An 18039-nucleotide genomic window follows, 5' to 3' on the forward strand; every position below is an offset into this window, starting at 1 on the left:
TCTCGGCCTCCCAAAGTGCTGGGAGGCCGAGACGGGCGGATCACGAGGTCAGGACATCGAGACCATCCTGGCTAACACGGTGAAACCCCGTCTCTACTAAAAATACAAAAACTAGCCGGGCGAGGTGGCAGGCGCCTGTAGTCCCAGCTACTCAGGAGGCTGAGGCAGGAGAATGGCGTAAACCCCGGAGGCGGAGATTGCAGTGATCTGAGATCCGGCCACTGCACTCCAGTCAGGGCGACAGAGCAAGACTCCGCCTCAAAAAAAAAAAAAAAAAAAAAAGAATGGTCAATATAAGAATACATGATTAATTTTTTAAATGATCAAAGATGTTCACTGTGAAATGTCAACAAATACAGAAATGCATCAAGAAAGGGAAAGTCCTGGTTCTTGCTACTCTCCTCTTTCCCCCAGTCCCACTCACTGTCTTCCCAGAGGTGATCACTCTTAACATCTTGATGTGAACCTCTTACATGTTGGTTTTTACACATAAGTGATTTAACCCAAATGGTATTATACTACCCACATAAGTTACTTTTTAAATGTATCAGTATACCATATGCAATTTCCAATGTTAGTACAAATAAAACTACTTTTTAAATGGTCAAGAGTATCCCATAGTTTGGATATATAACAATGTATAATTCCTCAACTGATGGATTTTTAGGTATATATTTTTGTAGAAGTGATTTCTAGAAGTGAGACTGCTCACACGAAAGGCATGTGCATTTTTTATTTTTAAACATACTGCCAGGATGGCTATTAAAAAGTCAAAAAATAACAGATGTTGGTGAGGTTGCAGAGAAAAGGGAACATTCTTATACTGTTGGTGGGAATATAAATTAGTTCAGCCCCTGTGGAAAGCAGTTTGGAGAGTTCTCAAAGAACTAAAAATAGAATTACCACTTGGCCCAGCAATCTCATTACTGGGTTCACACCCAAAGGAACATAAATCCTTCGACCAAAAAGACACCAGCATTCACATGTTCATCGCAGCACTATTCACAATAGCAAAGACATGGAATCAACCTAGGTGCCATCTACAGTGGGTTGGATAAAGAAAATGTGATACATCTACACCATGGAATACTATGTATCCGTTAAAAAGAATCACATCATGTCCCTTGCAGCAACACAGATGCAGCTGGAGGCCGTCATCCTAAATGAATTAACACAGAAAACCAAATACTGCATGTTTTCACTTGTAAGTAGGAGCTAAACATTGGGTACACACAGACATAACGCTGGGAACAATACACACTGAGGGCTCTAAAAAGGTGGAGGGAGTGGGGCAAGGTTGGAAAATGATCTATTAGGTACTATGTTCACTATCTGCATGGAGGGTTCAATCAAAGCCCAAATCTCAGCATCACATACTATATTCATGTAACAAACCTGCACATGTACCCACTGAATCTAAAATTAAAAAGAAAAAATACATTTTAAAAACCTACTGCCAAACTGTCCTCCAAAAAATGTCATATTTACACTCGCACCACCATTTGTAAGAGTGCACATGTCCCACAATATGACTTTTTAAATGTTGCCAATATGATATGCACAACTATTACTATTGTTTTGTTGAGACAGTCTCTCGCTCTGTCACCCAGGCTGGAGTGTAGTGGCGCAACCTTGGCTCACTGCAACGTCTGCCTCCTCGGTTCAAACGTCAGCCTTCCGAGTAGCTGGGTCTACAGGCGCCCAGCACCACGCTCAGCTAGTTTTTTTGTATTTTAAGTAGAGACTAAAATTGTTTTGCATTTTTTAGTAGAGGCTATTTTTAGGAGAGGGTTTCACCATGTTGGCCAGGCTGGTCTTACTATTGTTTTAATTTCTATTTCCCTGGTTATTGGTGACACTGAACATCTCGCATGTTTATTGGTTATTTGTTCTTTTTAGAAAATTTTCTAAGGTATTTTTATACATATACTCTTCTAGGTGAGTTTCAGAATACATTGGTTAAGTTATATTTGAAGTTACCATTTTAAATATAATAATATTTGGCATTTCATAGGTTAATTTGAGGACAACTATCTTCAAAATATTGAATACAACCACAGTATGCGCTCCATTTTTATTTTTTTGTGGGCTTTTTAAAAAACATACATCAGTTCAGTTATAGTTTTCTTTATTTTAGCCTCTCACATTTCAGTTTATTCCTTAAATGTCTTATAAGAGTTGTTACTAGCGTATATTACCCTATTATATTTCCTAAGTGGCTACTGCTGCTATACAGCAAGCTACTAGTTTTAAAAGCTATTGGTTTATATCCAGCCACTTTACTTTCTTATCAGTTCTAATAGTTCCAACAGTTCTAACTTCTCTTAGTTTTTAGGTGAACAATCTCATCTTCTGCCTCTATAGACAGAGGTGGTATCCTTTCTATGTTTATAATTCCTACATTCTTTTAAATAATTTTCAATTTCACTGCATTAGCTGGGTTATACAAGACAATGAGAAGAGAGGCTGAGACGAATGATCACTGCTTGTCCCAGACTTTTAAGGAATATATGCTTTTAATTCTTCAGGTCCTTCAATATAAAGCCTTGTTCTAGTATCTTAGTAGATACAACCTGACAAGGTAAGGCAGTTCCAACTCTTTCAACCTTTGTTAATAATTTTTAAAACCAGAAATAATGTATTAAGTTCTCTTAAATGCCTTTTGGTATTTATTTATTGAGATAATCACGCCATTTTTCTCCTGTATTTGTTAAGTCTGAGCTTGGTATTTCCAAAGCTTTATTTAAAAGATCCATAGTGGACGAGACCAACCCCATTACGAAGCCTCTGTAGTTACAGGAACATTGTTTTTTTTTTTTCTTTTTCTTTCTAAAAGCATCTTGTTGAAACTCACTTCCAGAAGAACCACAAGGAGAGTTTCTGGAGGTAAGGGTGGAACAAAGCGCTTAAAGACATCTGGAAAGAGAATAGAAGTGACCTTCAAACCCAAAGTTGGCCTCTACTTTTGTCACAGACTGGGCATGGCTAAACCTCCAAATAGTAACTGGAAATAGGATATTTCATATTCTTACATATTTTAGCAAGAATTTAGCAGCTTGTGTTCAATTAGCTGATTAGCAAGCAGTCGTCAGTGAAGGGAACAGCAGCACTCTATGTCCTTATCTCTTCTCTAGTCAATGGTTTATTTTTAAAATTTATGACTGCATCAAAGTCACAAATCATAGTGTTGGTGTTACTTATTATTTAATCCTCAAGGCTAATTGCAATACCTGCAATCTTTCTGATGTGCTCCTCATTCAGGCAGTTAAGTAAATAAAGCAAGAGATCTGCAGCAGTAACGTCAAAACACAATAGTCTAGTGTTGATCACTGATGAGCATTAGCCAGCTGATAACATTATCCTGTATCAATTAAGGCTGAGGAAAGAGAAGACAATTTTTATTTTGGCCAAAGTGTTTCCTTTAGAGCAGATGGGTGAAACTCCTAGTGATTCAAAGTTTGGTGCCAAATCTTTCCCTCCTGCTCACCTCTGCCCTCCTCCTCATCACCAGTTTAGGGTCTGTTGACTTGTCGAATTCCTGGATCCCATGTAGTCATAACTTGAAATAGCATCTTTTACCCTCTTGCCATCCCCTGATGGTGATACCATCATCAGGGATTACAGGTGACTTTGCTACAAACCATGCCTGTCTCTGAAAATCCTTTTAGATACAGGAAGCCAATTGACTTAGGAGACGATAGCAACACTATAAGGCTAACGAAGAGTGCTCACAATATATACAAAGATTAAATTAAAACCTCACAAATACAGCCTAAGGATACGGGCTTTCTGGACTCTGAGGCCACAGTAGCTGGTCTCCATTTCCACAGCAAGAATCTGTTATTTGTCCAACAAGTCCTCTCTGCAAAAGCACTAATGTCCTAATGGCCAAAGGCTCATTCCCAACCCATTCATGTCCTATTCCATGTGACTTGCACTTCCAGGCAGAGCCTATTTCCCTACCCCTCACATCTGGGCTGGTCTCTGACTTGCACTGGCCGACAGAATGTGGCAGAAATGACAGTGTTAGTTCTGATGCTGGGCCTAAAGAGGCTTTGCATGTTTCTGCCCCTTTTCTGTAGCACTTCTGTCATCACCATAAACATGCCCAGTCTAGCCTGCCGGAAAATGAAAGAACAGGCCAGCCTAGGTCAACTTAAATCACCTGAACTCTAGATATGTGAGTCCAGCCAAGATCAGCAGAGCCACCTGACCAACCCACAGCAATTACAGGTGAGTGAACAATAAGCCTTTATTTGTGTATGGTGAGTTTTTGTGAGTGTCTGGTAAACATTTTCACGGCAATGGAGACTCACCTACAAGCGGAGTTATTGTGTAGGCAGAGAGTGTTTGCACCCACATTAACATTATAGCAGGATTTCAATTTGTACAGGACAGTGGTTAGACCTGAGTCAGACCTGGGTTTGAATGCTGATTCTGTCACCTATATGTTATAAACTTGAGCCTTTGTAAATAAATGACCCCCCAAAATGCCCCTCTAAATCCTAATAAGGTCTGTATTGGGGAAAGGGACTACTGTTGACTTTTTCCCCCTTCTTTTTTTTAACCTATCTGAGTTTCAATTTCTTCATGTGCAAAAGGAGATTACTATGCCTGATTCTCAGGGGTATGTGAAAAATGAATTAGATAATATACACAAACAAAGTGCTTAGCACAATCTGTAGTACCTGGAAAGTGTGCAATAAATGGTCTGCATATAAACACATATACAAAACACAGAAAATAGATCACAGATACTTGAAAGTAAATCAAATAAACAGACTATTCCCCTTGTCTAAGCCAGCACTGTCTGTCCCCTGAACTACTGCAACTTTTAACCATTCTCTCTTTTCTGTCTCCCATGTCCCCACTGTGATACACAGCACCAGAAAATAACTCTAAACATGCAGACCCATGCAGGTCACATCCCCGTATCAAACCCTCCCAAGGCTTCCCATTGCCACATATGATCAGATCCACGGCTCTACCTCACTCATACACTTGGCCACACCGGCCTTCCTTCTGCTCCTTGTGTACTCTGAATGTGATTCTACCCAGGCCTTTGTATTTAGTTTCCTCTCTACCTAAAACATTCTTCCTCTGCTCTCTGCCTGCCTAGTCCTCTTGCATCATTTAGACATTAGCACAAATGCCAATTCCTTGAACCCTCTGACTTTCCTCTACCCCTGCTCGATATCCATTAAACCACCCTATTTGATTTTTTTTTTTTTTTTTTTACAATATTTATCTCCATCTCAAACGATCTTTTCTATTTGTTTGATGTTGCTGATCTCTTCCCTCCACTCCCATGCAAGCCCCATGGAACAGTGACCTGGCCTTACCTGCTGCTGTCCCAGATTCTAGATGGAACCTGCATGGAAGGGACAGCACAAACTACTGAGCAACTGGACATAATGCCCCCTCAGATACTATCAGGGACTTTTGGAAGCAACAGGGGCTAATTTTAATTCTTATTTTCAATATTTTGCAAATTGTCTATAATGAGTATCTTCACTTTCAAAATCAGAAATTAAAAATGTTATTTTTTTCACTTTGCACATGTGTGTTCCAGGAGTCTGTGTTAAATGCTACTGAGAGAAGGCTGGGCATGGTGGCTTATGCTTGTAATGCCAGCACTTTGGGAGGCCAAGGCAGGCAGATTGCTTGAGGCCAGGAGTTCGAGACCACCCTGGGTAACATGGTGACTCCCTGTCTCTACTAAATAATAATAACAATAATGATAATAATAATAATAATAATAATAATAAATAATTAGCTGGGCATGGTGGCACACGCTTGTAATCCCAGCTACTTGGGAGGCTGAGGCAGGAGAATCACCTGAACCTGTGAGGCGGAGGCTAGAGTGAGCCGAGATTGTGCCACTGCACTCCATCCTGGGTGACAGAACCAGACTCCGTCTCAGAAAAAAAAAAAAAAAAAAAATGCCACTGAGAGACCATTCAACCCCCTAGAAAGGAAGAAGAAACCAAAGAGAGGGAGGAAATGTGATGAGGAAAAAAAAAAAAAAAAGAGGAGGTAAAAGCATGTTGCTCTGCTGCAGGCTGTTTTACCGAATCGAGGAATATATTATAGTTGATAAACCAACCTAGCTGAGACCTAGAGGGTTCCCATCCAAAAGGCCACAGCAGCAGATGCCCTTCAACGCATCTACGACCTGAGCGCAGAAGTGTACTGGGCAGCAGAGAGGAAAGGAAGAGAAAGAAAGAGAAATTAAGAAACCAAGGAAGAAATACAAGAATGACTCAAAGAAGAAATAAAGAAAGAATAAAGAAAGGTAATATGGAAGGTAAGAAAGGCATCAAAAGGGAGGAGGAGAAATAAAGAAGAAGAACAAAGAGAGTGTCCTGGATCCCAGTAGCTGGGAACCTGTCATGGCTCTGACGTTTTTTAAATGACCTGCACATTACACGGTTGATGTACTAATTTTAAGGCAAAAACAAATATGCATACACACACATACGCATACAAATCATGCATACACACACACACACACAACACACACTCTTCCTTTTTGCCTCATTCAGACAGCAAGTGCTCAGTAAGTTTTCAGTCCATGATTATAGAACAAATATACTGAAAGGCCCACTGTAAAGATCCTTTGATCTTAGTGGCTCTTATTCAGCAATTCTCTCCACACAGTAACAGGCTGTCAACAGAGATATGGGTAAAGCACGATGCTAAAAAGCCAGTTCAATCCATTATGTGTAAACATTAGGAAGATAGTCTGTCTGTTAACATTTACTGAGCAGGCGAACGCAATGACGTCCTGCAGGCTGGTAGACAGGCTTCCCTGGCCTACTGAATAATCAATATCAGTAATTTTTTTTTAAAACAGGGTCTTGCTCTGTCTCCCAGGCTGCAGTGTAGTGGCGTGATCATAGTTCACTGCAACCTTGAACTCTTGGGCTCAAACAATGCTCCCACCTTGGCCTCCCAAAGTGCTGGGATTACAAACATGAGCCACCTCTCTGGTAATATCAGTAATACTGATAGTAAGGTTCTTCAGAGGTATTATTTCATTTAGTCCTCACAACAGCTATATGAAGGTAGAATGGTTCAGATACTCATTTTCCAGATGTGGAAATAAAGGAATAGAAAACAGAAAGTTTAAGACAAGCTCAGATATGCTAAATAATTTGCCCATGCAAATGGAAAAACAGAGACTCACTTCCCCATCCTTCTCACTCTAAAACCCATGTTCTTTTTCATGCAAATGCCCCAGGAATGCAGCCAGGAAGCCTAACCGTACCCCAAGGAGAGCCAGGCACCTGGCCTTCCAGAATGAGAGTCCTGCATCAGGACCTGGGCTGGAGCCTCATGCAGAACACCCCACAGAACCATCAGCCTTTGCAAGGAGGGCACTGTGTCCCACATATTGAGGAGGAAAAAGTGGAGAGGCAGAGGGGGTGAAACCACCTGCTTAAAGTCACACAGCTAGAAAGCCAGGGGGAGGTCTGTAGAGTACAGACTCCAGTGGGCTCAAACCATAGCCCATGCTCTTTCTGCTCCACTTCACTTCCTTCTCAGAAGAGAAAAAAAGGGGAGACTCTGCAGTTTGCCTCCTCTCTAGCCCAATAGGTTCCTGGACAAGAGCTGGCAAACCCCAAAGAGGCAGGTATGGCTGTCTCTCATGGACAAGAGCCCAAGGAAGCTCCAGGCAGCCAGACATCCTGCTTCCTTTCCCTCCCTTCTTCTTTACCTCCCTCTCTCTCATCCACTCCCTCCATCCTCCTGAATGGCGAGCTGTGCCAAGGGCAAGATTGCATTTGACAAAGCAACTGCCGACCCATAGGCCAGGGCTCCTGTCAATGCCACATCTCATGCACTGTATTTGTAAGGAGCTTCTGGATAGGCCAGAGACCACGGCTCACTAGGAGAAGGGTAAGGATTCCCAGCAGACAGGGTGTCTGATGTATTCCATCACATGAAGAAGAAGTTGGCTTCAAAGGTCACTTCTTGGGGGAGGTCTGTATTATATCTATGCACTTAAACTATTAGTATGCAAATTAATGTTTGGTTTGGACAACGACAGACAGTTTGTACGCTGTTTCAATGCTCCCACTCTGGCCTGAGCCCCTTCCCTTGGGCCTGTCCTGCACGAGGTAGCTCAGTTATCAGAAGTTGTAGATAAACAGGATTCATCATGACTCTGACACTACATAGTTGTGTGAGGGGCCTGGGGCCAGTTACTCTGCCTCACGGTCTGGTTCACTCATCTATCAAACGGGAGAAATGACGCCCACCTCAGGGCGCTGGATGGGATGGACAGTATGAGGGAAGGCCCCTTGGTAGGTGGAGAGTCCACACTTCCCTCCTGTCACGCTCCCCAGCTCCCATTTCCCTCTAGCTGCAGCCCAAGCAAAGCCCGTTAGATGTCACCCAGCGTGATCCTGTGCCCAGGACAGCACATTGCCCTGCGATCACGCATCAGTACTCAAAGTGGCCCTGACTAGACTCGTCAGTTTCTAACTTGGCAGAAGCTTAGGCTGGATTAACAAGGCCTCTCATTCCAGTGGTGTTATCATCACGCTTCCTTGCCTATGATGTCAGCAAAACCTGCCTCCTTGAACCAACTGAGAGGTGAGACCAGTGGAACTCATAACCACAGCCTGTTAGAAGTCAGTTAAGGTGGCGTACAACAGACATGACAACTAGTGGCCAAGGCATGTGGCCCACAAGCCTTCTCGCCATGGCCCCCCGTGATGGTATGACAGAGCGACTTCCACCTCCTCTTCCCTGGGCCGGGAGCCTCTCCCCAGACATGTGGGGTCACCATGTGGCAGGTGAGGCAGGAATGGCTCTGTGCCTTCTACCTTGGCCTCTTCCTACCTGATAGCTGTGCCAGCACCTTAGGGCAAGGAAACATCATAGGGTGACCAGAAATGAACCCACGGTACCAGAGACAAACACCCGCATGAGGTATATTTCAGGTCTGGGCCCACTGAAGTGGGTAGGGATGGTCACAACAGCCTCCCCCTTCCCACATTCATATTGATGGTCACAACAGCCTCTCCCTTCCCACATTCATATTGAAACCATGCCCCAAAGACTTAAACCCGTGACTCAAGAATTAAATAGAAATTCTTGAGCTTACCGGATGGCAGATAAGAAAAAAAAAAAAAAAAAAAAAAGAAGCTTGTGGAAACACTAAAACTCCCTCTACTTGAAAGATGGTAAAGTTGGCTAAAATTGGTTGGGACCAATATGGCCAACTGGAGCCTGTGCAGAACGAGCATACTGACGTCATAGCCAGAATTTCCACCACACGTTTCACATTCACCCCCCTCGCTGAATTTGCACAAACCATCCATGAGGATGCACAGAGAGACAACTGTGCATGCCCAAGGACTTTCCAGACCTCACTCTTCCTGCCACCAATCACCTGCTAATCCCGAAATCCATCCCCTAAACCTTTTCTAATACAAATGCTGCCTGAAAGCCAGCAAGCACAGGGAGACAGATTTGAGTTGGATCCTGTCTCCTTATTGGTCGATACGAAATAAAAGCTTTTCTTTTCTTAAAAACCCAGTGCCATAGTACTGGCTTCTAGTGCACTGGACAATGAGCCCTATCACCTGGTAACAATGCCGTGCTTCTCACGCCATCCCAAAGTTACGGAACTATGGTGGGAGAAGGGTAGCTTTCTAATTTCCTCTGTACTTGTAGGGAATGGATGGTAGGTTAAGATCTTGAAAACGGGAGGTTAGGTCAGCTGGTCAACTGCTGGCTAGCTCAAAATCTGCAGTGTTTTGTGCAACAGTTATCCCTTCTTGAGAGAGTAGCAGTCAGTCCCTTCTCCCAGGGCTGCCATGGTGATGGTGGGTGTGATGACCATTTCAAGCCACATTGCAACTCTACACACTAGAGGACAGGCAACAAGAGACAGCTGGAGGAGCCCCCAGTCCAATGCTCACCTCAGCCCCTTCTCATATCCCTGCTATGGTGTGCAGAGCGGCGATGGTGGTCAAGGCTGCCAGCTTTCCTCAGAGGAGTCTGAGGGGAGGGGACTTCTGCTTTTGTCAACATTCTGCATCTGGCAGAACTAGCCCAATGACGTGCTGCCTATCTATAGCCTCATTCTGCCCTCCTAACAACTCTGTGAAGTAGGTAGGGCCAAATGGGCCCATTTTAACTATGTAGAAATTGAGCCACTAAGCAATTTATCTCGGTCCCCCTAGGATGGGCTACCGAGGGGGAAGAGAAACAATTCTCCCATACCTGGAGTCTATTTTCAGAAACAGACTTTCCATTTTAAATGACAATATGCACCACTTGAATCAGCGCCACCTAGGTCCCTGCAGTCTCTTTAATTGTCTGACTTGGTGAAAATGTGCAGGCCTAGTTATTTGAAACCTGCAGTTTTCAAAGAGCTGCCATGGCTAGTTATTAAACTGACTATTCTCCTTTGGGCTACATTAAATTTTTTGTTTTGATTTAGAAGAGAGAGTGAAGCAGGAGATGAAATCAGCGACAATATTCGCTGATGTTCACTGAGAAACCATGTGAACTGCAAATAAATGACCCATATGCTTCCCGGGTGACACCCTTCCCTCCCCTCCAACCCCCTAAAACCAAGCTAAACAAAACAAAGGAAGAAAAACAAGGTTGTTTTAAAGTTTGCATTTCTGGATGAACATGAATAGGATTCAGGTGTGTCTGTGGTTCTGCAACTTCTCAAAGAGATCCACAGATTCTTTCTCACATGAGTCTGTAAGTTAAGCACTCAAAAGTAAACATGCCTTTCCAAAGCCTTCTTGCCTTGGCTCCTAGCCAGTGTTCTCTGTAATCTCTTCTACTAAAGTTCACAGAGTCCTAAACTGATCTGTGGACTGCTGGTCATTGCCTCCAATCCCTCTGTTATTTCTAAATCAACATGTTTAAGCCAAACTCATCCACCAATCTCCTATAGACCATCAGCCTCTCCTGCAGGTCACCTCATGCCTGTGAACTATTTCCCCCGTTCTTCCAGGCTTTAAACTTTAACCTCCCATTTCCCAGACAGGTTGGGAAAATGAGCCAAGGATTGGAATCCAAAGACCCCATCAGTTATGGCAACCTTGAGATTAGTCCTCAGTTTGCCCACCTGTTAAATAATAGGATGAGACGTTTGGGATGATAGCAAAGGCTCCTTCCAGATCTAGCAATAAATTATTCTTGGAGTGCAGTGGAGGCTTTCCTTTGTGTTTCAGATCCCTGTCACAAGACAGGTGCAGTCATGAGGGACTTGGACAACTGCAAAATCTTCCTAACTGGTCTTTGCCACCTGCAATCCCATCTGCCAACACAGCCACCAGATTACTCTTCCTGGAGTATCTCCACCATGATCAAAGGAAGCCAATGGCTTCCCGTTGACTCCTACTCTGAAATCTTTGTCTATTGGGGAGAGACCTCCACAGCCAGGCATATTGTTCCTATCTCATGCTCTCTGCTCAAACCACTGGTCTGCTTTGTTTCTAGACACTCTTGCTTTATATCTTCTCCACTTCTACTTGTCCTAACATCCATATCAAGGTCTAATTCAAGCCCTCCGACTCCTGACTACACTAGTGTTGGTGACAATTCCTCCTAACTTCTTTCACAACGTCTACACTGAGAATTTTCTTTTATCAGATCAAGTGACTCTATAATTTTTAATCAACGAGATTGAAAATCTTTCCAGGCAAATGACATGCCACTGCCTTACACAGAAAATGATAAACTATATCTTTGTTGATTAAGACACTCATTTGCTGAAAACACTTTCATTGAGCACCTACTATGGGCCAGGCTTTGAGAATATATAAATAAAACCCAAACTTTAAAAGCATGCAGTCTGGAGGTGCAGATAGGTAAGTAAAAAGGTTATTAGATTGCACAATAACATGTGCTATAAAAGGGCTTTGCCCAGGGAGTCACAGGTTGGAGTTCAAAGGTTGATCAGAAATCCCTATCTTTGGAGGGAGTGCAGGGACAACAGGAAGTGTCCTTCAGAGGGAGTTGCCATCCTGGCCAAGTCTTGAAATTGGCCAAATAAATGGGATAAAGGGTAACCAAGGCAGAGGGAACAAAATATGTGAAGGCACGAAGATATGAGAGAATTCACGGGCCAGTCGGGGAACTGAGAGTAGCCGGTGTAACTGGAGCTCGGGGGGTGAAAAGAGTGGTAAAGGTTGAGACAGACAGAGAAGGGTCTTAGATGTTCAGGTTCTGTCTTCAAGGGTACAGGGAACTATCGATGCAATTAGAGCAAAGGACTCCCTTGTCCGGATGACTCATTCCAGAAAGATTGTTGTGGCAACCTGGCAGAGCTTGGATTACAGGGGAACCCAGAATGGTGACGGCTCCCCTACATCAACAGCCGAGAACTAGGTGGATTCAAGAGTTATTAATGAGATGGGAGCAACATGAATTGTGGCCAATTGAACATGGGGAAAGAGAAGGAGACAGCAAGATTCACTTTTAGATTTCTGGCCTGGACACCTGGAAAGGAGGTGTTGACATTCACTGAAATAGGGAATATTGTGGAGTGAGTACATTTAAGGGAAAATAAAATGTCTCATTGCGGATCCATTGAGTTTCAGGTGCCCAGATGAAGAAGCCTAGAGCACGTGGATCTCAGCTTCATATACCAATGTAGGCTATAGAAAGGCAATGTAAATTGGAGATGCAGATGTTATAATCTTGATATTTCCCCAGACAAGAATACAGAGCAAGAAAACCAAAGAAAAAGTCCTGGGGAACACTGACAGTTTAGGTACAGCTGGAAGAGGAGGACTCTGTAAAAGGTACTTAGGAAAAGTCACACAGGTAGGAGGTAAACCAGTTCCTGAACAGGCTAGTGAAATGGGACTGACCAGAGATGTTTCCCTAGTTACACTGTTGATCCCTCAAGAGCAATCACTGTGCCTCCTAATCAAGTGGCTGCATTATTATATTGGTTAAACAAATGAGGAAGGCTAAGCACTCACACCTGTAGTCCCAGCACTTTGGGAGGCTGAGGAGGGACGATAATCTGAAGCTTGGACTTCAAGACCAGCCTGGGCAATGTAGCAAGATCTTATCTCTAAAACATATTTTTCAAAAATTAGCTGGGCTTGGTGGTGGCATGTGCCTGTAGTCCTAGCTACTTGGGAAACTGAGGCAGGAGGATCGCTTGAGCCCAGGAGTTCGAGGCTGCAGTGAGCTAGATGGTGCCACTGCACTCCAGCCTAGGCAACAGGACAAGACCCTGTCTCTTAACAAAGAAGAAGAAGAAAAAAAACCAAACGAGGAACAATATGACTAGGAGTTCAAAACCAGCCTGGGCAACACAGCAAAATCTCATCTCTCAAAAATACTTCTCAAAAAATACTTTTCAAAAGCGAGCCATGGTGGCATATGCTTGTAGTCCTGGCTACTTGGGAGGCTGAGGTGGGAAGATCGCGTGAGACCAGGAGTTCAAGGCTGCAGTGCGCTAGATGTGTGGCAGGCATGCTGAGTTGATGACATGCATCTTGGATGTTAGGTGTCTGCCTTCTATTCTCCTTGGGAACATTTTGTTAGAAGTGTTTGTAAGAGCACCTTGGTATGTTAAGAACCACGGCTAACGTAGGTGCTTCCTTTTGCTGTCTATTGCATCTAGTGTCTGAAGTTCCTGCATCAACTTTCATTATTTTTAGATTTCATGTCTGGAGAATGTATGTTTTGGGGGGCATGGGTTACGGAAGTTGGCAGGATAGCAGGCGAAATAGCCTCAACAGTCTACAATTGGCACCATAGGCTGTCTTCCTATTAGTTAATGATCATTCTGAGAGGTTATTAAGTAAGTGTTGCTAAGCAATAAGAGTTGCCTGAAAGTGTATGCTAAAGAATATGGATTATCGGGGACAAATCAGCTAATTCCACAGAGTCATCTGGTACCTAAATGAAATGGACTTTATGCCTCTGGCATCTCATTTGGGGTGCGGTGAGCAATCTCCTAATACCGTCAGCCTTTGCAGTTCTTGCTGGGCACTTCAGTGTCTGCTTCATGTAAGTATTCACTGCACAAGTCCTGTTATTGACCAACTGATATATACCTTTGTGATGAGGTATTGTGGGAAGAACTAGATTAGAAGGAGGTGACAGTTTGATCTTCAGTCACGCAGACAGAGGGAAAGAAAAGACCACAGAGCAGCCTATATAGTTTACCGCTATCTATACTCTGAATTAACATTCATTGAGCATGCATCTGATTTTTACATTCAGATGCAAGCCAAGACTTGGAAAAAGGCATACACTCAGGTTTTCTCCTATAAATTCAAGTCCCACATAGGAGAAAAATGGCCGAACAGCCACTGATTTACACACGTAATAAAAATGGGGTTTATTAAACCTACTTCTTTCCACCTCCATGTTGGTAGGAAGAAGTAGGTAAATTTTCACACATATTTATAGGCCTGCAGTAATTCAGCGTTGCTTTATAGTCATACAGCTCCTAACATACACTAGAATAATATTCTAGACCAGACAATTTCTTAGAAATATGTTGTTTCGGAAAAACTGAAATTTTCCAGCTTGCACTAAGATTAGCCAAGCTAAACCCATCTGTCTCCTGCTTAATGTAGTCTATGGAGAAACCTTCATGGGACAAAAATCTGCCTTTATATTTCACAGGCATAAGGTAAGATTTGTGTGCCTCTTGGGTAAACAGACCATAGATATGAAGTCATCATCAAAAGATCAGATTCTGAGTTCCACGTGTTTTCTTTCAGCTTCTAAACCCCGAGCCCACCAGACCTATGTAAGGAGGAAATTCCACGGTGATCTGCAACCTTTGGGTAGACCAAGAATATTCCAACATCTCTGAAGTCCTTTGTCATTCGAGTATGTTGACAAACTCCCATCCCAATAAGTATGTAGTTCCCCACATAAACCCCCTTAACAGGGGATCTAATCTGACCTCATCATGGGAGTCAGTTGGTTGATAAGGAGATCAACTGTGAAGATATGCCAGGCAAATGCTGGGTGGGAGTAGACAGGACTCAGTTTCTTCAAACAGGAAAAGAAAGAAATGCTGGCCAGGGACGGTGGGTCATGCCTGTAATCCCAGCACTCTGGGAGGCCGAGGTGGGCAGATCACCTGAGGTCAGGAGTTTGAGACCAGCCCAACCAACATGGCAAAACCCCGTCTCTCCTAAAAACAAAAGATTAGCCGGGCATGGTGGGGGGCACCTGTGATCTCAACTACTTGGGAGGCTGAGACAGGAGAATCACTTGAACCCGGGAGGCGGAGGTTGCAGTGAGCTGAGATTGCACCATTGCACTCCAGCTTGGGTGACAGAGTGAGATTCCATATCAAAAAAACGAACGAAAGAAAGGAAGGAAGGAAGGAAGGAAGGAAGGAAGGAAGGACGGAAGGAAGGAAGGAAGGAAGGAAGGAAGGAAGGAAAGAAGAAAGAAATGCTGTTAGATGAAGACACATGGTCTTCAGGTTGGTAGGCGTGTAAGGGGTGAGAGTAAGGGCCTCTCACCCCTTAGAGCTGCTCAGGGGACAGAGGAACACAGCAGAGGGTGACAAGTCATGGCCTCAAAGGAAAGGATCAAATAAATGAGGGATGGGAAATTTTTTTCAGGCAGGCAGTAAAGAAGAGCAATAACCAAAGTAATTTCCTAAGATGGATAATTCTTAGAACAGGTTTTAAGAGATGTTCTTAAAACATCTGAAGATGTTTTAATAAGATGAAGAAGAGATGTCCATTTTCTTTCAATCTATTGAGGCTACCTAAGCAAGGGAAAAGAGACACTTCCAGTTTCCAAAGCTATGTGATAACCTGGGGACATTTCAAACTGAAATAAGAGAAAGACTTTCAATATCTACAAACTCTACCTACTGCTAATGAAATCTGAGGCCACACCAAAAGCAATTAGATAATTCTTCCTTGAAAGCCTATTAAAAGAAAACATGGTTTATGAACACACAACTATAGAATAACAAGAAAAGTATCAAACAGAACCTCGGTGGTACCTCTCTGGCTCTTGTTGCTTTAATCATACATTATCTTAATAAAGATGGATTAATGTTTACATTTGTCTAAATAAAGAACTCCAGTTTAACAGAAATTTCAGAGGAAGTGGGTCATTCAATTTCTCCCAATTAACCACATTAAAGGAGATCTTGCGGTTTGGATCCAAAAGGACATGACCCAGGCATCATCAGGAGGAACCGCGTCTCCTAATTTTACACCCTCTATCTAAGACCATAGATGAGAACATATATAAGTTCTCAACCTCGGTTACAGATCAGCCTCACCTGTCGAGCTCTGTAAAAGTACAGATACTCAGCTCCCCTCCCACCTCACCCAGAAGATCTGAAAATGGGGCCTGGGCTCTGTAAAAAAAAAAATTTTTTTTGAATGAAAGAGGAAACAGCTTTCTCACACACTTTTAGTGGGAGTGTGAACTAGTTCAATTCTTTTGGAGCCTACACACTTTGATCCAGCAATTCCACATCTAGGAATGAAAACTTTAGATATACCACAGAAGTGTACGAAGAATGGAATCCAATGATGAAAACAATCTAAATCCCTACAGGCATTGTTAAGTAAATTATGGCATATCCAGACCATAGGCTCTATGCAGCCGGCAGATTTATGTGAATTAATATGGAAATATCTCCAAAAAATATCAAATGAAAAAGGCAAGATGCACAACACTATGTATTGTATGCATATACATATATTTCCATATTCCCATACACACAATATACACACACCCACCCACATATATGTATATTAATGCTTATAAACACAAAGGGAACGTCTGGAAGAGTACGCAGAGGAAATGGAATATGGGAACTCAAGGTACACTTTGTACGGTCTTATTTTACAACAATCGTATATTACTTTTGTAATAAAATGTTAAATTTCTTTTAAAAAAATCACTGGTAATTATCATGTGAGGCCAAGATTGAGAACCACTGGTCCAGAGGAAAACAGTCCCTGTAGATGTTAAGGAGCTTGCAAACCCTACCTTGTAAGGAAACCAACCACCCACACCTCAGGAATATTTGCACCATGTCATACCCATGATTCACCAGAAGGTGGTGCTCCAGAGGCAACCACTCAGGCCTCCAACCAAAACCTGTCCAACCAATTTTGCATTAACCTGTCTTTTTGCTACTCTAAGGACTATTTATGCCCCAAAGCATTCTACACTACTGCTTCTATAAAGGGCATTTTAGAAACACAGATGGCGTATGCATTTTTCCCCATAAAAATCTACCAGTTAGTCAATACATTCTACTATAACTCTGGGAAATGTTGACCTGAAAGGAGCTGACACTGCTTGTTCTGGCCTCCCCCTCCTCCTCCTCACTATTTCTCTGTTGTCTTTTCTCTGATTTATTCATCTTCTTATCTTATTCCAGGGTCAGTTCCACAAAGGCAGGCAGCCATCAGCTATGTGAGGCATTTGTCCTTTTGAATTTGTTCACACCCTTGGCGTAGAACAGGTGTTACGGGACATAGGGCAACCCAGGGCAAGTACCACGAGTTTGCCTCCCCTCCCACTAACACTCATGTTCTGGAAGTGGGTGTGTTGCCACAGCAACTGTCAAATCCCATCCATTACACCGCCTCTAACCTCCCAACGTCTTCTTTAAACACCACGTCTGAGACGTGTGGTTCTGTTGCCCTGGCAGTGCAGAGCCGCAGGTCCCTTGCCAGGTGGCAAAGTTCTCCTTATCTGGGCAGGAGGGATTTAGCCCCGCTGAGTATTAGCCATCATATACATACATTTTAAATTTTCTCTTTTTTTCCCCTCTCATTATATTTCAAACCCATGTCCCATAACATTCTGGCCTGATCATTTCCTGTGAATTACTGGTGCATATTTAATGAAAACTCATTCTTAATATCAGCCAAGAAAAACTCAACAAGTCACTTATATTGTATCCTTTCTTTCTGTGAATATAATTTTTGCTCATTCTTCAAGACACAATTCAAGAATCATCTCTGATCTTCCCTCCTCACTCTATTCAGAGCTGGCCATTCTTGCCTTCCTGATTCTACCTCATATACA

At 42.9% G+C, this 18039-nt stretch overlaps 1 protein-coding gene and 1 long non-coding RNA gene across 8 annotated transcripts in view; one reads left to right on the forward strand and one right to left on the reverse strand.

Moving 5' to 3' along the window:
* Window positions 1-5585, forward strand: part of LOC111537601 — a 69535-nt gene extending 63950 nt beyond the window's left edge. For 2 of the 6 annotated variants that reach the window (XR_002730054.1, XR_002730053.1), the window contains exons 6-9: window positions 2529-2581; window positions 2837-2886; window positions 4083-4233; window positions 5316-5581. This is a non-coding gene — a long non-coding RNA (uncharacterized LOC111537601). Of the gene's footprint in view, window positions 1-2528; window positions 2582-2836; window positions 2887-4082; window positions 4234-5315 lie in introns of all 6 variants that reach the window. The other 4 variants (XR_002730051.1, XR_002730052.1, XR_002730050.1 and 1 more) reach the window with 4 other exon arrangements.
* Window positions 1-18039, reverse strand: part of HLF (HLF transcription factor, PAR bZIP family member) — a 60787-nt gene that overhangs the window by 12348 nt on the left and 30400 nt on the right. The gene's annotated exons all lie outside the window — the stretch shown is intronic.

The sequence above is a fragment of the Piliocolobus tephrosceles genome, chromosome 16, assembly GCF_002776525.5.
Source record: "Piliocolobus tephrosceles isolate RC106 chromosome 16, ASM277652v3, whole genome shotgun sequence".
NCBI classification, from domain to species: Eukaryota; Metazoa; Chordata; class Mammalia; order Primates; family Cercopithecidae; genus Piliocolobus; species Piliocolobus tephrosceles.